Raw genomic sequence first — 8,524 nt, 5'->3', positions numbered from 1 at the left:
AAAAAGTTCAATCTCAGTTTACACTCAGTCTGTGGAAACCTGATTTCCTGAGCCCTTCCTTGAGCCGAGGCTGAGGGTCAAAGGAGCCTTAAAATTCTATTCATTGAGTGCCTAAGCTATGAAATATGTCGGGGAGATCATAACTAAACCAGATTCAGTCTCTGCCCTCTAGAGGCTTACAGTTCAGTGGGGAGAAAGACACACAGAACTAATTAAATACACGATACCAAATGCAGTAACATGGCTGTACCAAATGCATCAATGAACACAAGAGGAGAGACAAGATTCATCCTGATGGGGAGGGAAGGTGGAAAAGACTTGTGGGGCAGGCAGCATGTAAGCTGGGCATATGCAATAGTGATTCTGGTTTAAACAGAAGAAAAAAAAAATGAGGAACAATCCTCAACTTTTTTTAAAAAAGCAACAGATTGTCAATGTGAGGTTCTTATGGGTGTGATGTCACTTGAGATGCCAACTTGATATATATCCGAAGAAACTGTTGAGTCGGAGACTAACCCCCACGCTGCACAAAGGACATGCAATGGGCATAAAGGAAAATGTGTGTCTCAATTCCTGATTTCATCATTGGGAGAGTAATATGAAAGAGTCTTGAGAGAAGAGAAAGAAAAGATTTATAGACTTTCTTCTCCAATAGTTGTTATTCTAGAGTGGGTCCCCCTGACTCCCCTTCACCTACGAGGACACAGACAGCCTGGGGCCTGCTGTCACGTTCATCCAGGGGCAGAGAAAAAATACCCCTGGCTGAGTAAAGTTAAAAGAGATGACAGTTATCAAAAAAGTAAGTTGCCTTTTGATTATGTCACAGAACATGCTTGTTTATTATACCAGTTACATAGGATAATATAAAAAATTTGTATTGACATTAAAAACGTGGTGTAACCCTCCAGGCGATGGTTAACAGTTATCCTAAGGTGTTCATTATTCGTCTATTTATGTTTTTCCTATTTACAAATAAGGTCTCAGTAAACATTGGTTATACCTCCTTGTGCTAATTTCTAATGCCTCCCTATGATAGATTCTGAAAGCTCAGTAACATGAGTAAAATTTTCTCTTTGCTCTCCAAATTGGTTGACTCTCTTTAAACTATTTCAGTTCAGTTCAGTCGCTCAGTCGTGTCCGACTCTCCGCGACCCTATGAATCACAGCACGCCAGGCCTCCCTGTCCATCACCAACTCCCGGAGTTCACTCAAACTCATGTCCACAGAGTCGGTGATGCCATCCAGCCATCTCATTCTCTGTTGTCCCCTTCTCCTCCCGCCCCCAACCTTTCCCAGCATCAGAGTCTTTTCCAGTGAGTCAACTCGTCGCATGATGTGGCCAAAGTATTGCAGTTTCAGCTTTAGCATCAGTCCTTCCGATGAACACCAATGACTGATCTCCTTTAGAATGGACTGGTTGGATCTCCTTGCAGTATAAGGGACTCTCAAGAGTCTTCTCCACTTTAAACTATTTAAATACTCTTTATTGTTTTTATTCTATTAGATTGCTTGAATTCTCTTATTGATTTCTAAGCATTCTAATGTATTTTGGAGATTTATCTTCATCATATTTGATGCAAATATGTTCTCCCAGTGTCGCATTTCACTTGAGACATTTTCTAATTCTGTACATTTTAGAATGTGTGTTGATCTCAAATTTACCCATCTTTTTCTATATTTTTATAGTTATTGAACTAAATTCTAGCATTCTTTTTTACATGCTAACAATTTCATTTATGTGTGTGCATGTGTCTAGGATTTTAATATATCTTAAATTCATTTTGTGAGTTTAATAAGTTAGATATTTAACATGTAGAACCAGTAGTCCCAATTTCTTCAACACCTCTTTCTATCTCCACTGATTTCAAATATTAGTGCATCTTATAACTCTAAGATACACAAGGATCTGTTTCTAGAAATTTTAGTCTCTTCCATCTATTTGTATATTCTTAAGGAAAATCTGACTTCTTTAATGATTAGAGCTTCATAAATTTGACATCAGATGGTTAAAGTTCATTCTTTTGATCATCTTTTTCAAAACTGCATGGCTGTCCACAACCATTTATCTTCTATTTGAATTTTAGAATCTGCTTGCCGATTTCCATAATAATCTCATTGCAAATTTGATTACATTAAATTTTTAGATAATTTGGGGGAGAAGGAACATCTTTAAAATAGATCTTCCCAGCCATGAACATTAAGTCATCCTCCACTTATGTTCAAATCTTAATTTATTAAATGTCAGATTTTCCAAAAAATTTTGTCATTATTCTTAGACTTATATACTCCCAGCTGTTGTATTTTATAGATTGTTGTTGTTGTTATTTTAAACAAAGTGCATTATACTTGGTTATTGCTAGTGTAGATAAAAAGCTTTTGAATATTAATCTTGTATCTGACCAATCTGTTGAAATCTTATATCAATATTAATGTATTGTTAATTGATTACTTAATTGTTAATAGAGCCTCTTGAATTATTTAAAGTAGTTAATCATATCATTTTCAAGTAAAGGCACTTTTGTTTTTTCCAACTTTATTTCCTCCCTTTTCTCTCTTGCTAGTTGGCTAAAACACAGTTAAAAAAATAGTAGACATTTTTATATTTCCTAACTTTAAAAGTAGTGCTTATGTTTAAACAATACTTTGTATGTCTGCTGTAATTTTTTGATATTTACTTCTATCCCTAGCTTATTATTTCATCATGATATGATGATAGATTTTTTATGCTTTTGATGGCTATTACGAGAAATAAATGGTTTTACTGTTTTACTGTGTTAATGTATGAAATTACAGTAATAGATTCTATTATATAGAAACTCCCAAATATACATCTTCAGTCCTGAATTTTTCCTTGACTTCTTAACTTGTTATAATTAACTGCTTCTTGAGAACTCCGCTAGAATGAACAATAGACTTTGCAAACTTACATACAAAACCAAACTTTTGACTTTAGCAAATGGCCCTTCCACCCACATTCCATCCACCAGGTCCTCAGGAAAAAACACTGAAGTCATCCTCAGCTTCTTGCTTTCTCTACTATAGCATATTCAACCCACTAGAGAATCTTAAAATTCACTTTCAAACCATGTCTGGAATTGCAGCCATCTCCACTTTTATCCCTCTAGCCCAAACCACCAACACTTCTCACCTGGATACTTTCACTTACTTTCAGCTGATTTCCACATTTCCGTGTTTGTTCCCTTCCATCTATTCTCAAACCAACCACCCCCAGGATCCTCATGGTGTCTACTGCTCAAAATGTTCTTTCCCCAGATGCTTCGATTAAAATCCAAAATCGTTCCTTGGCCTGCAAAACACAGTCTGATCCGTGACACTTTTCAGTGTCTTCCGCCCCCTTCTTCTTGGTCATTGGGTTTTAACATAAGTCACCTTGCTATCCTTTCACCGCACCCCCTAATCCACGCTACCACACTCCCAACTCAGGGACTTTGCAGTTGCTGTTCCTCTGCATGGAAAGTTATTTCCACAGATACTCATATGGTTCCCTCCCTCATTTTATTCAGGTCTCTCCTGAAATATCACTCTGTGAGAAGAGCCTTCTTTGACTACCCAGTCTCAACTGGCCCATATTCATCATTTTCTATTTCTTTATCCTGCTTTGATTTTCATCACCACCTGACATTACATTATATATTTTAATCTTCTTCATTGCTTATGTCTCCAATTATAATGAGAATTCCATAAGGAAATTTTCTGTCTATTTTACTCACTGATATATTCCCACTGACTAGAAAAAATTAAAATGTATCCAGACCTTGCCACATGTCCCCTCTAGATGGGGGGAAAACCATCCCCATTTAAGAACCACTGTGTTAAAGGCTTATACTAGAATAAAGGTCTCAAATCAGTCATCTAAGCTTCCACATGAAAAAATGAGTGACAATAATGAAACACGCACACAGAAAAATACACTAGAAAAGTCAACAAAACCAAAAGCTGATTATTTGGGAAAAATGATAAAATAAAATTGATAAACCTCTAGACTAACCAAGGGGGAAAAAAGGAAGATATAAATGACCAACATTAGGAGAAAAAGAGGGACTATAACTAGAGACCCATAAATAAAGATGAATGTCTATGTTATAATATTATCATTAGACAAAATAGACTTCAGGACAAGGAATGTGTTTCCCAAAGATACAGAAGAACAAGATAAAGCAAATACAAATCCTAGATACGTATGTATGCAGTAACAGGCTTTCAAAATGCACAAAATGACATTGTATGAGTGTCTTTGCTGTCCATCTGAAACTATCATAACATTGTTCATCTGCTATACCCCAGTATAAAATACAAAGTTTAAAAGACAAAATTAGAGTTGGAGATTGTAACGTTCCTATTCAATACTTGATAGAACAAGTAGACAGAAAATCAAGACACAGAGGATATGAACATCTACCAACTTAACTTCATTGACATTTATAGACACTCTACCCAAATTAGGAGAATGTTTGTATCTTCAAATATTCAGAGAATAATCACCAAAATAGACTACATCTTGGACAATAAAAGAATTGCTAAGAAATTTAAAAGGACTGAAATCAGAATTAAATTAGCAATAAAAAAACAGATATTTGGAAAATCATCAAGTACTTAGAAAATTGGACAAGACTCCTATGCAACCTACATACAAAGCATAAGTTCACAGGAAAAATTAGAAAATATATTTAACCCGAATGAAAATAAAATTATGGTAGATTAAAACCATGTGGAGTATAGTCTTTAAAAGGGAATTTATAGTTTTAAATACTTGTATTTGAAAATAAAAAGTTCCAAAATCTAAGCTTTCACCTTAAAAATTTAGAAAAAGAAAAGTAAACTAAAATAAAAGGAAGAAGAAAATGGGAATCTTAAAAGATAAGAGCTATCAGAATTTTCAAGTAAACATAAAGTAAAGCTTAAAATAATGAAACAAAAAGCTTTCTTTAAAAAAAATCAGTAAATTTGATAAAACTCTAGCTTTGATGATCAAAAAAAAAAAAAGATGAGAAGCAAGGATTAACAATAATATGAATGAAAATGGAGGCACCACATCGTATCCTACAGGCTTTAAAAGGATAATATGGGAATATTACCGACAACTTTATGAAAGATAAATTACTAAAACTGACTAAGGTAGAAATGGAGTAGCTCCATGCCCCTGTGAAAGTTATTGAAATCAGCGATTAAAAACCTTACCAGAAAGAAAACTCTAGGCCCAGAAGGCTTCTCTGGTAAATTCTATATAAAACATTTTATAAATTTTATAAGACGGTGGCGGAGGCGGCCGGAGAGGACTTGGCGGCGGCGGCGGCAGCAGCAGCTACACACCCGCTGTGCCGCAGCGCCGCCGCGCGAGCCCCTCGAGCGGCCCACCCTGCTGCCCGCGGCGCCGCCTGACCGTGCGGGCGCCTCCCTCAGCCTCCAGCCCCGGCAGCGTCCCCAGTCGTCCTCCGACTGGCCCTCGACCTTGCGCGCCAGCCGCAGCCGCAGCCCCAGCCTTAGGCACAGCCACCGCCACAACCCCAGCCCCTACTGCAGCTCCTCCAGACACAGTCTCTGCGCCGACTCCCTGGAGGCTGGGATGCTCTTGTCCAAAATCAACCCGCTTGCCCACCTGCGCACTGCGCCCTGCAACGACCTGCACGCCCCCAAGCTGGCACCGGGCAAGGAGAAGGAGCCCCTGGAGTCGCAGCACCAGGTGGGCCCGCTCCTGGGCAGCGGCGGCTTCGGCTCGGTGGACTCAGGCAGCCGTGTCGCCGCCAACTTGCCGGTTGGCCATCAAGCACGTGGAGAAGGACCGGATTTCCGACTGGGAGAGCTGCCTAATGGCACCCGAGTGCCCATGAAGTGGTTCTGCTGAAGAAGGTGAGCTCGGGCTTCTCCAGCGTCTGTTGGGCTCCTAGATTGGTTTGAGAGGCCCGACAATTTCGTCCTGATCCGGTGCAAGACCTCTTCGACTTTATCACGGAAAGGGGCGCCCTGCAGGAGCAACTGGCCTGCAGCTTCTTCTGGCAGGTGCTGGAGGCGGTGTGGCCCAGCCACGACTGCAGGGTGCTTCACTGGGACATCAAGGGCGAGAAGGTCCTTACCGACCTCAATCGCCGTGAACTCAAGCTCATCGACTTCGGGTCGGGGGGCGCTGCTCAAGGACACCGTCTACACGGACTTTGATGGGACCCGAGTGTATCCTCCAGAGTGGATCCACTACCATGGCAGGTCGGGAGCCGTCTGGTCTCTGGGGATCCTGCAGTATGATGTGGTCTATTCAAGTCCCTTTGAGCACGATGAGGAGATCGTCAGAAGCCAAGTTTTCTTCAGGCAGCGGGTCTCTTCAGAGTGTCAGCATCTCATCAGATGGTACTTGGCCTTGAGGTCATCAGATCGGCCATCCTTCCAAGTAATCCAGAACCAGCCGTGGATGCAAGATGTCCTCCTGCCCCAGGAAACTGCTGAGATCAGTCTCCACAGCCTGTCTCCAGGGCCCAGCGAACAGCTTCTCCCACAGGTTCTTTCCTCCCTGTCACATGCTCAAGGGAGGGGAAGTGCCTTGTGTCCAGCTTCCTGAGTGCCAGTGGCCCTTATTTTCAAGCAGTATAGTGCTTGATACAGAAACATTTTTTTTTTTTTACAGAAACATTTACAAGTCATTCCAGACCCCAGGCTCCTGAAGGCTGCTTAACAAAAGGGAGGAAGAGATTCCATTCCACTCCAGGTGTTCTAGGCCTCCACTCCTCCCACAGAAGCTCACCTTTTCACCAATGTCCAGCATTGCTGGACTCTGCAAAATCCCAGGGGTGGGCGCGGTGGAGGGGTGGGAGTAGGTCAGGATCCTGCCATGGAGCTGTTCACTTCATCAAGAGTTCTGCTGAATGCAGCGACCGGTCGGGCAGAGGGGAGGCAGGTTGGGGAGGGTTAGGACTAGCACCATTTTAAGTCCCTGTCACCTCTTCCGACTTTCTGAGGCCTTCTGTGGGGACTCTGGCTGTGCTGGGAGAGATACTTGAACTTGCCTCTTTTATTTGCTGCTTCTCCAAAAATCTGCCTGGGCTTGGTTCCCTCTATTTCTCCCTCCCCACTTCCCCCCCATCCTTCATATGAGAGGTGCCATGGAAGAGGCTACAGGGCCAAACGCTGAGCCACCTGCCCTTTTTCCACCTTTAGTAAAACTCCCAAGTGAACTGTTCTTCCTTTTGGTTTTTACTTGACTGTTTGTAAGTCAAGACCTCACACACACACACACACACACACACACACACACACACGGACAAACAAAGCAAATCAACAGAAAAACTGGAAATGTATGTACAATTGGCATGGCAGTGTACAAAAGAATTGTAGTTGATCTAATTCTTTTTTAATTTTTCCTTTTAAGTTATTTTACCTGTTTTGTTTTTCTTTCCCCCTTGGAAAGATGATGCACTTTCTAACCTGGAGGTCAATGTTATGCATTTATTCATTTATTTGGTTCCCTTCCTGCTCCAAGCTTCCATGGCTGCTGCCATAGTTTTCTTTTCTCTCCTTTTCTCCTCTGACTTGGGGATCTTTTGGGAAGGGCTGCGATGCTTGCTCTGTTGGTTTGTAGGGTGACAGGAACTCGGGTAGGACAGCTGTGGCAGCTCCCTGACTTCTGCAGGGGGCCCCCTTGCCACCGGCTTACCCAAGTGGGCGTGGGGTCCATGGGTGATGCGGGAGGGGTGTTGCTGACGTGTGTATATAGACTAGATATATGAAAAGCAGTTCTGGGTGGTGTGCCTTCTGGATCCTCTCTGAGGCTGTGTTCTGAGCAGCATGTAGCCTGCTGGTTTTATCTGAGTGAAATACGGTACAGGGGAATAACAGAGATTTTTTTAATATATATACTTGGTGTTTTTTGAATAAAATACTTTTTGTCTTTAAAAAAAAAAAAAAAAACCTTCCCAGAAAGAAAACTCTAGGCCCAGAAGGCTTCTCTGATAAATTCTATAAAACATTTAGGAAGGAATAATACCAATACCACACAAACTGTTCCAAAAATTGCAAGAGGAAGAAATACTAAGCAATTCATTTTATGAGGTCATCATTGCCATTATACCAAATCCAAACAAAAATATTCTAATGGAAAAAAATAAAAAGCTAGACACCAATATCCCTTGAGAACAAAGGCTTAAAAATTCTTAGCAAAATATTAGCAAATTTAATTCAGTCATAAGTCAAAATTATAATACACAATGACCAGTTAGGATTTACACTTCTGGGAAGAGAATTTGCAGAGACCCTACTCTCCCAGTCTCTGGACCTATACCTGTGCATGCCAGGCTGCTCTCTGGCCCTCCCAGGGATGGGGATCTGCAGCAGCAAAGCCCCACCTAGGGTACCCCTAGATCCCATTCCCAGACTTTCTGTCACTACTCATCAGTGAAATTTGATCAAGGGCTTCCCTGGTGGCTCAATGGTAGAGAATCCACCTGCCAATGTAGGAGACGTGGGTTTGATCCCTGGGTCGGAAAGATCCCCTGGAGAAGAAAATGACAATCCACTCTAG

General features: G+C 41.3%; 1 pseudogene; it reads left to right on the top strand.

Moving 5' to 3' along the window:
* The first annotated feature begins 5,362 nt into the window (after positions 1–5,362).
* Positions 5,363–6,568, top strand: LOC129547338 (serine/threonine-protein kinase pim-1 pseudogene; annotated as a pseudogene).
* The last annotated feature ends 1,956 nt before the right edge of the window (positions 6,569–8,524 follow it).

This window comes from Moschus berezovskii, chromosome 22 (genome assembly GCF_049115385.1).
Source record: "Moschus berezovskii isolate FMDL1 chromosome 22, NW_MosBer_1.0, whole genome shotgun sequence".
Lineage (NCBI taxonomy): Eukaryota > Metazoa > Chordata > Mammalia > Artiodactyla > Moschidae > Moschus > Moschus berezovskii.
Note: the sequence above shows the minus strand (reverse complement) of the source record. Positions and strands in the feature narration are given on the sequence as shown.